This window comes from Musca domestica, unplaced genomic scaffold (genome assembly GCF_030504385.1).
Source record: "Musca domestica strain aabys unplaced genomic scaffold, Musca_domestica.polishedcontigs.V.1.1 20, whole genome shotgun sequence".
Taxonomy (NCBI): domain Eukaryota; kingdom Metazoa; phylum Arthropoda; class Insecta; order Diptera; family Muscidae; genus Musca; species Musca domestica.
Genome location: NW_026712250.1, coordinates 8,915,693 through 8,928,909, shown reverse-complemented (window position 1 = coordinate 8,928,909; position 13,217 = coordinate 8,915,693). Strand labels below are relative to the sequence as shown.

Here is a 13,217-nt window from a genome sequence, read left to right as displayed (position 1 = left end):
AATAATGTCGCTAAAATCAAGAAAATATTGAAGATCGGGAGATGCCGCTATATGGGGGCTATACGAAGACGTAGACCTGCACGGAAAATTTTCTGTCGTAGGTTTTAGTAGCCATTACGAACTTCAAAGTCCAAATTTGAAAGAATTCCGGTGAATAGTGTCGCTAAAATCATCAAAATACCGAATATCGGGAGGTACCGTTATATGGGGCCTATACGAAGACATGGGCCTGCATACGCAATTTTTTGTCACAGGCTGTAGTATCTATTACGAACTTCAAATACCAAATTTGAAACAATTCCGGTGAATAATGTAGCTACAATCATTAAAATACCGAATATCGGGAGGTACGATTATATGGGGGCTATACGAAGATGTGGATCTGCACAGACAATTTTCTGTCATAGACTGTAGTGTCCATTACGAATTTCAAATACCAAATTTGAGACAATTCCGGTGAATAATGTCGATAAAATACCGAATATCGGAAGGTACCATTATATGGAGCCTATACGAAGACCTGGAGCTGCATAGATAATTTTCTGACACAGCCTGTAGTACCTATTAGGAACTTCAAATATCAAATTTGAAGCAATTCCGGTGGATATAGTAGCTAAAATCATCAAAATACCGAAAATAGGAAGGTACCATTACATGGGGGCTATGCCAAAACGTGGACCTACATGGCCCATTTTCAATAACAAAAGTCCTGAAGACATTATATACATTTGAGTACATTTTCGTCAACCTACTTCATTTCATTCGGAAGCTAGAGTGATATCCGCAGACGGGTAGACCGACGGCAATGAAATCGACATCGTTATATAGCTATATCTGAACCGATTTTCATCAAATTTGATGTACTTGCTTCTAGACTGCATCCCGTCCGATGTGCCAACATTCAGGTCATTTGGACAGATATTGGCCATTTGGTGCACAATATTTGGACTTGAAACCCCAAATCGGACGAAACATATATATGGGAGCTATAGCTATATCTGAACCGATTTTCTTCAAATTTGATGTTCTCACTTCTAGACTGCATTCGGTGGGATGTATCAAAATTCTGGTCATTTGAACAGATATTGGCCATTTGGTGCACAATTAACCCGAAATCGGTTGAAGATATATGTATGGGAGCTATATCTAAATCTGAACCGATCTCCATAAAATTTGGCAGAGGTATTTCTGGGCTGTATTGGATATCTGATACCAAATCTTATTCTTGTGTAGTGCATATTACGCTTGTGAGGGATTTAAAACCCCAAATCGGATGAAACATATATATGGAAGCTATAGCTATATCTGAACCGATTTTGATCAAATTTAAAGCACTTGTTGCTAAGATAAATTAAGTCGGATTTGCCAAAATTCAGGTCATTTCGACAGATATTGGCCATTTGGTGCACAATTAACCCAAAATCGGCTGAAGATCTATATGGGAGCTATATCTAAATTTGAACCGATTCTCATCAATTTCAAAAGGGGTTCATCCTTGGGCCAAACAATTATTGTCTGGAAAATTTCATCTCAATCGTAAAATAAATGCAACCTGCATTTTGTTCACAAAAATACATGGACAGACGGATGGGAGGACTGACATCCATAAATCGACTCAGTAAGTGATTCTATGAAGATCCTCAAAAATATCGATGAGCCAATCTCGCTTGCTTCTCTCCCTGTTACAAATAAAGGTACAAAGCCATAATACCCTTACAACTGTGTGTGGTGTAGGGTATAAAAACTATATTTAGTCCCCCACCTCCCCAGACCACTTTCTGCCCACCATCGGTGTCTCTCACCTTATGACAGCCCACGCAGCTGATGTTTGGCCGTCTGTCTGTCTGCCTGCCTGTCTCCCATTCCAAGATGCGGAGATGTCATTCAAATGCATTTTCTAGTCACACAAAATTCCATAATGTCCACCAACATGTCCAAGACTATAAAAAGTATTTAGGGCTTATCTGGGTTACTGCTGTAGTTTTTTCAGGAGATAAACAGAAACCGTAAACGTCAGTTGTTGTTTTTGTTGTTGCTTGTTTTGCCGTTGTCAAGATGAAATGTAAATTATGGCCCCAATGTAGGCTTAGAATACAGAATAATTAAATTTTGCTTATCTTTGTTTATCTGTGTTTTTTTTTTTTTCATCCGTTCTGCGGAATGTGGGGAAGATAAAAAATATAATTTTCTTTTTTTTGGAGAATAAACAAAAACAAAAAAAAAAAAAAACATTTCTTCTTAAATAAAAAAATTAAAGAATTTTTTGGAGGCATAATTTTGTTTCAATATTTTTATACCCTCAGTCATGTGGCCATAATTTGATACGGCCAAAACGTGCCTCATCGAAATTAGACCCTAGGTCTCATGGGGCCAAATCCGTTTTAGGATATTTGGAGTCGATCTAGCGATGGCTCGAAGAAAGTATCCGATTTGATCCAAACTTGGTGCAATGTAATATTATTGTCAAACTTAGATCGAGTTCGGAGATGGGTAATATCGATCCAATCCATCTGGTACCTCGCCCCACAATATGTCAACATTTTCAAAGAAAATAATTTACTGCACAGAAAGAGAAAGGATTATCTGATTTTGCTTCAATTTTGCGAATCCTAAGATTTGCTTCAGTGCTAGATCAGGTGCGAAAATGGACAAAATCGGAACACTCCATCAAGTACCTCCCCCACAAAAGGTCGAAGTTTTAAATAATTATAACTCTAATAAAATGATAGAAGGGTCCAATTGCCCTCGAATTGCACACATCGCAATATTTTAATTAAACCATGGTCTGGTGAGAATATGGAATATAGCGGTCCACTCTTTCTGATACCTCCCTCCCCACAAAGGGTAAACTTTTTGAATATTCATGAAGCTCATAAAACGCGAGATTAACATTCGATTTCATTCAAACTTAGTACATCTCAATATTTCCATCAACACAAGATACGTCATAAAGATGGTAGAGATCGGACTGTTCCTTCTGGTACCTTTCCCACGAAGGGATCAAAATTTTGAATATCAGCGAAGCTCATAAAACACGAAATTAACATCCGATTCCATTCAGAATAGAGAATAGAGTTGACAATCGAAAAGGGAGATTGGATTCTATTCTCATTAATCATTGGTCCTTCGAGCCAGATCGAGAATTGAATCTACACCCAAGCGAAGAGGTCGTATTCCTTTCTCACTAAATATTGCTCCAGTCGAGCCGAATAGAGAATAGAGTTGACATTCGAAGGGGGAGATTGGATTCTATTCTCATTAAATCATTCGAGCCGGATAGAGAATAGAGTTGACAATCGAAGAGGGAGATTGGATTCTTTTCTCAGTTACATTGATCCTTCGAGCCGGATAGAGAATTGAATCTACACCCAAGCGAAGAGGTCGTGTTCTTTTCTCACTAAACATTGCTCCAGTCGAGGCGAATAGAGAATAGAATTGACAATCGAAGAGGGAGATTGGATTCTATTCGCAAAGCATTGGTCCTTCGAGCCAGATAGACAATCGAAGAGGGAGATTGGATTCTATTCTCATTAATCATTGGTCCTTCGAGCCAGAAAAGAATTGACAATCGAAGAGGGAGATAGGATTCTATTCTCTAAGCATTGGTCCTTCGAGCCGGATAGAGAATAGAGTTGACAATCGAAGAGGGAGATTGGATTCTATTCTAATCAATCACTGGTTCTTCGAGCCAGAAAAGAATTGACAATCGAAGAGGGAGATTGGATTATATTCTCATTAAACATTGGTCCTTCTAGCCGGATAGAGTTGACAATCGAAGAGGGAGATTGAATTCTATTCTCAAAACATTGGTTCTTCGAGCCGGATAGAGAATACAGTTGACAATCGAAGAGGGAGATTGGATTCTATTCTCATTAATCATTCGTCCTACGAGCCAGAAAATAATTGACAGTCGAAGAGGGGGTTTGCACTCTTTTCTTATTTAAACATTGGTGCTTCGAGCCGGACTCAGAAAGGAATTGACAATCGAAGGAGGGGATTGAATTCTATTCTCATTAAATCATTGGTCCTTCGAGCCAGAAAAGAATTGACAATCGAAGAGGGAGATTGGATTCTATTCGCAAAATATTGGTCCTTCGAGCCGGATCCAGATAGGAATTGACAATCGAAGAGGGAGATTGGATTCTAATCGCAAAACAATGGTTCTTTGAGCCGGATAGAGAACAGAGTTGAAAATCGAAGAGGGAGATTGGATCCTATTCGCAAAACATTGGTCCTTCGAGCCGGATAGAGAATAGAGTTGAGAATTAAAGAGGGAGTTTGGATTCTATTCTCATTAATCAGCGGTCCTTCGAGCCGGATTCAGAAAGGAATTGACAATCGAAGAGGGAGATTGGATTCTATTTTCAAAACATTGGTCCTTCGAGCCGGATAGAGAATAGAGTTGACAATCGAAGAGGGAGATTGGATTCTATTCTAGATAATCATTGGTCCTTCGAGCCGGATCGAGAATTGAATCTACACCCAAGCGAAGCGGTCGTATTCCTTTCTCACCAAACATTGCTCTAGCCGAGCCGAATAGAGAATAGAGTTGACAATCGAAGCGGGAAATTGGATTCTATTCCCATTAATCATTGGTTCTTCGAGCCAGAAAAGAATTGACAATCGAAGGGGGAGATTGGATTCTATTCTCATTAATCAGTGGTCCTTCGAGCCGGATTCAGAAAGGAATTGACAATCGAAGAGGGAGATTGGATTCTATTCGCAAAACATTGGTCCTTCGAGCCGGATAGAGAATAGAGTTGACAATCGAAGAGGGAGATTGGATTCTATTCTAATCAATCACTGGTTCTTCGAGCCAGAAAAGAATTGACAATCGAAGAGGGAGATTGGATTATATTCTCATTAAACATTGGTCCTTCTAGCCGGATAGAGTTGACAATCGAAGAGGGAGATTGAATTCTATTCTCAAAACATTGGTTCTTCGAGCCGGATAGAGAATACAGTTGACAATCGAAGAGGGAGATTGGATTCTATTCTAGATAATCATTGGTCCTTCGAGCCGGATCGAGAATTGAATCTACACCCAAGCGAAGCGGTCGTATTCCTTTCTCACTAAACATTGCTCCAGTCGAGCCGAATAGAGAATAGAGTTGACAATCGAAGAGGGAGATTGGATTCTATTCGCAAAACATTGGTCCTTCGAGCCGGATAGAGAATAGAGTTGAGAAGTAAAGAGGGAGCTTGGATTCTATTCGGAAAACATTGGTCCTTCGAGCCGGATAGAGAATAGAGTTGAGAAGTAAAGAGGGAGCTTGGATTCTATTCGGAAAACATTGGTCTTTCGAGCCGGATAGAGAATAGAGTTGAGAATCGAAGAGGGATATTGGATTTTATTCTCATCAATCACTGGTCCTTCGAGCGAGATTGGATTCTATTCGGAAAACATTAGTCCTTCAAGCCAAAAAAGAATTGACAATCGAAGAGGGTGATTGGATTCTATTCTCAAAAAATTGGTCCTTCGAGTCGGATAGAGAATAGAGTTGACAATCGAAGAGGGAGATTGGATTCTATTCTCATTAATCACTGGCAGTTATTTGGCTGTAAAAGTACCCCCTATATAACTGAAACACCAAATATTCGGAATTTTTTCAATTTTGCAAGGTTCGGACCTGCAGAACTTAGCTTTTTTTACTGCTTTTTAAAGATCTTCAACAAATTATTCAAAATTTTGTCTGCCACTGTTAATAAAATAATTGAAAATGTTACACCAAATTCTCTAAAGGCCGGCTATTCAAAATGTTCAGAAAATTGGAGCTTCGGTAGCAAACACAAACACAAACAACAACAAAAAATATTATTATCAATTATTGCTAGACCTACAGATTGTCTGTGTTTTGCTCACCGTGTGACAGTTGTTTTGCGGTTGATTTCCCCACATTTGATGGGGCGCTGCATTTTTATAGCTTCGTTCAAAATTTTGAAACTGACGATGATGTTGATGGTGGCGATGATGGCCTCGTATATAAAAAAACAATAATAAGTTTATTAATAATAATAACAACAACAATAACAATGCTCTGTAACCACATGTGTGGTGTGTGTGTGTTATTGGCCCATGATTATTATTTTTGTTGTTGTTGTTTTTTGGTTTATATCCAAAGTCACATAAATTGTGGGCTCTGGCATTTCAACATCAAAACAAAAAGAAAAAAAAAAGCCCAACGTTTTTGAAGCTTCCATCTGCTTTGAGCTAAGCCTTTATGTCAAGCCTCCAGCATCCCTCTCTCCCTGGCCATAGATAGCTCAAATATGGCAATGACTGGAATTTAATTGATGTCTTCCCCGATAATGTCGGCTGGTTTTCAATTAAAAATTCTGCACCCGTTGCTTGATGGCGTGGTGTGGCGTTTTTTTTGTGGTGGGGCCCAGTCGCCAGCTTTTGTTGTGGTAATTTTGTTCTGGATGCCGCAATGAATTTTAAATAAAAAAAGAATTCCCATTGCATTTGATTCGACTTTAATGGGAAATCAAGTGGAGGTAATGGTGCTACATAAATCTATTAACGAATAAAAATAAATCAATTAAGAGCTTTCAAAGAAAAAAATCAATTTTTCTAAAACTTCGGAATTTTAAATACAATTAAAATTTTTAGAGACCAGCTATTTGGAAATTTTTTTTAAAATAAATTTTTATCAAAGAAAAATAGTCATAATTTTGTTAAAAAAAAGTTTTTAACAAATATTAATAGTTTTCAAAAAAAAACAAAAAATCAATTTTTCTAAAATTTCGGAATTTTAAAAAAAATAAAAATTTTTAAAGACCAGTTATTGGGGATTTTTTTTTAAAAATATTTTATCAAAGCAAAATAGTCAAATATTAAAAAAAAAGTTTTTAACAAATATTAATAGTTTTCAAAAAACAAATTTAAATAGAATATTTTTTCAAAACTCATTAGTTTTTATTTATTTTTCTTTCTAATTTTTTTCTTTATTTTTTTGGGAAAGTTTAAAAAAAATTAAAGATCAACCATTGGGTAATTTTTATACCCTCAGACATATATATGTCTAGAGAGGGTATATCTCTACGTCTAAAGAGGGTATATTATCATTTGATACGGCCAAAACGTGCCTCATCGAAACAATGGTCTTATATCCTAGGTCTCTTTGGATCACATACGTTTCAGGACATTTGGAGTCGTTCTAGCGATGTCTGTCCGTCCGCCCGTCTGTCTAGCTGGCTGAAGTACCCGATAACTCTCGAAGGGAGTATCCGATTTGATCCAAACTCGCTACATCATAATATTATTATCAAACTTAGATCGAGTTCGGAAATGGGCAATATCGGTTCACTCCTTCTGGTACCTCCCACACAAAATGTCAAAATTTTCAAAGAAACGCATTTACTGCACAGAAAGGGAAAGGATAATGCGATTTTGCTCCAAATTTGCAGATCCAAATATTTGCATCAGTTCTAGGTCAGGTGCGAAAATGGGCAATATTGCACCACTCCGTCAAGTACCTCCCCCACAAGGGGTAAAAATTTTGAATAATTACAACTCTTCTAAAATAAGACCTGAGAGTCCAATTTTCTTCAAATTTCACGCATCACAATATCTTTAATAACCCAAGGTCTGACGTGAATATGGAATATATTGGTTGTCTCCTTCTGATACCTCCCCCACAAAGGGTCAAAATTTTGAATACCCATTAAGCTCATAAAACGCGAAAATTAACATCCGATTCCATGCAGACATGGTACATCTCAATATTTCCATTTACAAATGATCTGTTAAAAAAATGGTAGAGATTGGACCATTCCTTCTGGTACCTCCCCCACAAAGGGTCAAAATTTTGAATTACCAAAACGATCATAAAATCTAAAATAAGCATCTGGTTCTCTTCAAATTACACACATCAAAATATTTTTATTAACCCAAGGTCTGGTGCGAAGATCAGATATATCTGCACACTGCTTCTGGTACCTCCCCCACAAAGGGTGAAAATTTTGAATATTTATGAAGCTCATAAAACGCAAAATTAACATCCGATTCCAATCAGACTTGGCACATCTCAATATTTCCATTAACACAAGATATGTTATAAAGATGGTAGAGATCGGATCATTCCTTCTGGCACCTCCCCCACAAAGGGTCGAAGTTTTGAATAACTGAAACGATCGTAAAATCCAAAATAAGCATTCGGTTCTCTTCATATTTCAAACATCCCATTATTTCTACTAACCTAAGATCTTCTGTGAAGATGGAATATATCGGTTCACTCTTTCTGGTACCTCCCCCACAAAGGGTCAAAAATTTTAATATTTATGAAGCTTATGAAACACGAAATTAAAATCCGATTCCATTCAGACTTGGCACATCTCAATATTTCCATCAACACAAGATCTGTTATAAAGATGGTAGAGATCGGATCATTCCTTCTGGCACCTCTCCCACAAAGGTTCGAAGTTTTGAATAACTGAATCGCTTATAAAATCCAAAATAAGTATCTGGTTCTCTTCCTTATTTCACACATCCAATTATTTCTACTAACACAAGATCTGCTGTAGAGATGGGATATATCGGCACACTCCTTCTGGTACCACCCCCACGAAGGGTAAACAATTAAAATTAAATTAAAATTCCATTCAGACCTGACACATCTCAATATTTCCATTAACATTAAGATCTGTTAAAAAGATGACAGAGATCGGACCATTCCTTTTGGTACCTCTCCCACAAAGGTCAACAGTTTCAATAATCATAACCCAGGCTGGGACATATATCTGTCGTTAAAACCGACTGATATTATTTTCTTCTTTTAAATATTTTTTATTCACAAACCAACAATCGTGCATTTTTTTAATTCTTTTTCCCACAAATGATTGATTTTCTAGAATATTTTTCCAAAATCCTTTGATGATCTCGAAAATACCCAAGTCACGAACAAACATTTTCCTATCACTGGAACGCTTGTATACATGCAGCTATTTTTAGAATGAATTTTCGATTTGTTTAGACAAACACCAGCAGCAGCAGCAGCAGCAGGTGATATTTCGAATCTCCATATTTCCATTCTTACTTTTTTAATTCTAAAATACATTAGCGACCTTTTTTGTTAAACGATTGCAGGCAAAACAAGCGAGCCAGCCATTCAACCAGTCACAGGTACAAAGTATGCAGATAAAACAGATTCTTGGGTTGTTGTGTTTTTTTTTTTATTTCTCCCCCCCACTCATCGCCACCTTCTTCCAAATACTCCATAAACTTTTATTTGTTTGGCCATATCAATGGAAAGGTGTGAGCGAAAGAGAGCACTTCAGAGAGATCTCGATTGAAATCCCCCCAAAAATGGGGAAGAGTACGCACAAATGAAACGGAGAGAGAGAGAGAGAGAGAGTGTGTGTGAAACATTGGAGAATGTATGCCCAAGAGTGCGTCATTAATTGTTTGTTCAATGAGTCATATATGAACATGTGTTGTTGTTGTTGCTGCCACTGATGTTGTTACTGGCTCTTTGCATAGAATAGAGACAACAGGGATGGAAAGTCATAATTGCATAAAATTATAAAGTTATTCAGTGGGGGGAATTTGTTGAAAAATATTTTAAAAAATTACACAAATTAGAAAAAAGTACATAACTCATTTTAGAAACTTGATAACCACAACATGAAGGGGTTAATTAAACAAAAAATATTTTAAACCTCGAATTAGAAATTTAAAAAAATTCCATTCTTCAAAAGTGCAATATCAAGTAATTATTTTTTTTTAATAATTATCGATCGTGATCCTTAAAAGGAAAAAACAAATACTAAAATAAATCTATGCCTAGAAAAATCTCCAATTAAAAAAATATTTTTAAGCAATTAAAAAAAAAACAATGTTATTCAGTGAGGGGAGAATTACAGAATTAGATACAAAATACATAATTTTCTTTAGAAATAGGCAAAACAAGGCAAAACTCAAAAACACGATTGAGCTAGATTAAAAAAAAAATGTTTCAAACCTCAAATGAAAAATTTAAAAAAAAATTAATTTTTTAAAAGTGCAAGATCAAGGTCTTAAATAATTCTCGACTGGCTGGAAAACCGCCAAAAGTGGCAATCGTTAGAGCACTCCAGCATTTAAATGTGAATAAATCTGTTGTGTCTCGTATCATCGCTCGTTACCGTGATACTGGTAGCGTAGCCCGATGATGTCAAGGAAGTGGACGGAAGAAAACAGCAGAAATGGTTCGAAAAGTAATGAAGCGATTTGATCAAAACCCTCGTCGCAGTGGATGAAAAATGGCTCGTGAACTGAACATATCGCAATATTCCATTCGGCAAATATTGAAAAATAAGCTCGGGGTAATTCCATTGAAATTCTAAAAAGTGCAAGAACTTACACCGCAACAGAAAGAAAATAGACTCAAAAGAGTTAAAGACTTGCTGCGCTTGACCGAAAGTGGTGAACTGCCGAATTTGGTTTTCTCTGATTAGAGAAAACATTCGTTATCCAGCAGTTTGTAAACAAACAAAATGATCGTGTTTACTTGCCAAACAGGTCAGAGGTCAGCTGAAAATGGGTTGGCACCAGAACCCAAGCGGCGGCCATGGTGATGGTGTGGGCCGCCATAACAGCCTATTGGTCGCTCACCGCTCGTTTTAAACGAACGTGGCATAAGAATAAATGCTGAATATTATCGCGAAAATAGTCTGGAGGATGTATTAAAGCCATGGGCACGCAAACATTTTGGCCGCAGACCTTGGACATTTCAACAGGACTCAGCACCATTGGACCTCATTTTGTAGACACCCAAGAATGGTTAGAAAATGAGGTTCCTCGCTTCATTTCCAGTGCACAATGGCCATCGCAAAATCTCCGGATACCAATCCATTGGACTATTGTTTCTGGAGTATTTTGAAAAGCAAGGTTGGCACTAAACCGAATACCAAAGTGTCGATCATCTCAAGCAAGCGCTTCGCCGGGAATGGGTCAAAATACATCGCAGAGCAACATTCGGGCCGCGTGTGACGCGGTTTCATTAGCCCTTTGAAGGTCATAATTCGTGCCAAGGGTTATAAATTCCAATAAATCTAATGGCCACCAAAATCTCCGGATACCAATCCGTTGCACTATTGTGTCTGGAGTATTTTAGAAAGCAAGGTTGGCACTAAGCCAAATACGAAATTGTCGATCAACTCAAGCAAGCGCTTCGCCGGGAATGGGCCAAAATACGCCGCAGAGCAACATTTAGGCAGCGTTCGACTGGGATTCATTGGCCGTTTAAAGGCCATAATTCGTGCCAAAAGGTGACCAATTCGAACAAATCTAAACTTATTCTAAAATTTGATGCAATTTCCGATATTTTTTGCTTTCATCCAATAAAATTTAAAAAAAAAAATGTAAAACGTATGGCGTTTGACTTTGTTGCAGTTTTTATTTATCTCACCCTGTATATACCACATGGGGTTAAAAATGTATATTTCGAGTTAATGATGAACTTAATGTATCCTCCATGGGAAGACCCTCTTATTTAGCACAGAGATAAATTAAATTCAATAATTGCAGTCATTTTTTTGATTAATCAAAAGTCGACCTATATATCCCTAGTAGAAATGCCTCTTTTTATACTCTTTTTTAAATGGGAAAATTCTGGGGAACGACTAAATGTATGATAAAAATTGGACAATTTAATTCAAATTTATGGAGGATATAAGTACCACAGTACTGGTTATCTTCACATTCCTCAAAAAATATTTGGCAAAAAATCTCCACTTGAAATTCCAAAATTTCTTCGAAAAACACCTTTGCCAAGATGGCATCAACGCTTCTGAGCATTGATATGACAACAAATTTTAAATGTTTTTTTAAATATAAGTAGATTTTTATATGCTTTCTTATACGACGTCATTCGGAGGTTATTAAAATTTGTGCTTTTTCAAGAATTTTTACAATTTTAAATAATTTTTCATTCAACATTTTCAATTCCAAAATTGGTTGGACAGTTCATTGTCTCAGCAGCTGTGTCGATGCGTCTACCTATATTCTTCTACCATGCTTTTTTGAGACTTAAGAGGAGACTTTCCATCCCCGGCATGTCGGCGTTGGTGGCGCGTCGGCGTCGTCGTCGTTTTATTATTGTCTGCATTGGCCCCCCCCCATTTGGCAAGATCAAATTTTGACACAAATAGAGAAAACTGTTGCTTCTTGCCATTTCGTTGCTTTCTTTTTTGATTCTTTTTAGTGTTGGATATTTCTTTCTTCGGGTTATTCTGGGATTTTTTTAAATTTATTTTTTGTTGTTGTTCCGTTCTTTTTTTTTTGTTGATCGAAATGGGAGGAGGAGGTAAATAGCATTTCGATATAGACACAATTTTCGCTTCATTGGTTGCCTCCGCGCCGATACAACTGAACTCACTGGTGTTGTTTCTTGTTCTGCTTCTTCTTGTTTTATTTTTTAATTAAATTGGATTTTTTTTGGGGTAGTAGTTGTTGTTGTTTTTGTTGATATTCCAAATTTAGCACTTTTTTGGCATTTAATTAATTCAATTGGGGTTAATTAAAATAAACAAATTTAGTTTTGCGTTATTTTTCATAATTTGCATTTCACTTCAATAACATCAACAACAATATTTGAATTTATTTTTTTGTTAATAGAATTTTATTTTGTATTCTTCTTTTTTTTCTTGATTTTCTATGTTATTTTCTTATATTTTTTCTTCGCATCCAAGCCAAACACAACTTACTCGCCCGAGAATATTTCGCCAACTAAATGAGTGGTGGCCCCCAGTTGCCAAGCCATCATTATCATCATCGTTGCCAGCAAGAGACCATGAGAGAAAATTGTGCAGCTAACCACCCCTCCCCCTGCCTACCACACAGAGAGTGTGGGTGTGTGTGAGTGATTGTGTGGAGCTTAAATGTTGTATACTCTCAATCGATTGCTGTATGTGTGCTGTTGTCGTCCCCATTACCATTTCTCTTTGCAACAGTAAATCTCTTAAGTGCTCTTATGAGCGGGGGAACACATTGAGAGTAAAGAACTTAAACGTGACATTTGCCAACAACAACAACTGATCGTAGTTGTTGTTGTTGTTGTGGAGTTGGAGATTGAAATCTTGACTAAACGGGCGAGGGATAAAAATAAATTGTTTGTAGCCAGCCCACCTTTTTAACATTGAACTTATGCCTTTTTGTCTGTGTAAAAATGACAACAGGTTAATGGACTGTTTACACCATTTCAATGAGAAAAGAGCTGTGGAACGATTTTTACTAT

General features: G+C 37.0%; 1 protein-coding gene across 1 annotated transcript in view; it reads right to left on the bottom strand.

Moving 5' to 3' along the window:
- Positions 1-12,738, bottom strand: part of LOC131802317 (vinculin) — a 39,742-nt gene extending 27,004 nt beyond the window's left edge. The window contains exon 1 of the mRNA XM_059122382.1: positions 12,688-12,738. The gene's annotated coding sequence lies outside the window, so the exon portion shown is untranslated. The remainder of the gene's footprint in view (positions 1-12,687) is intronic.
- Between the last annotated feature and the right edge of the window lie 479 nt (positions 12,739-13,217).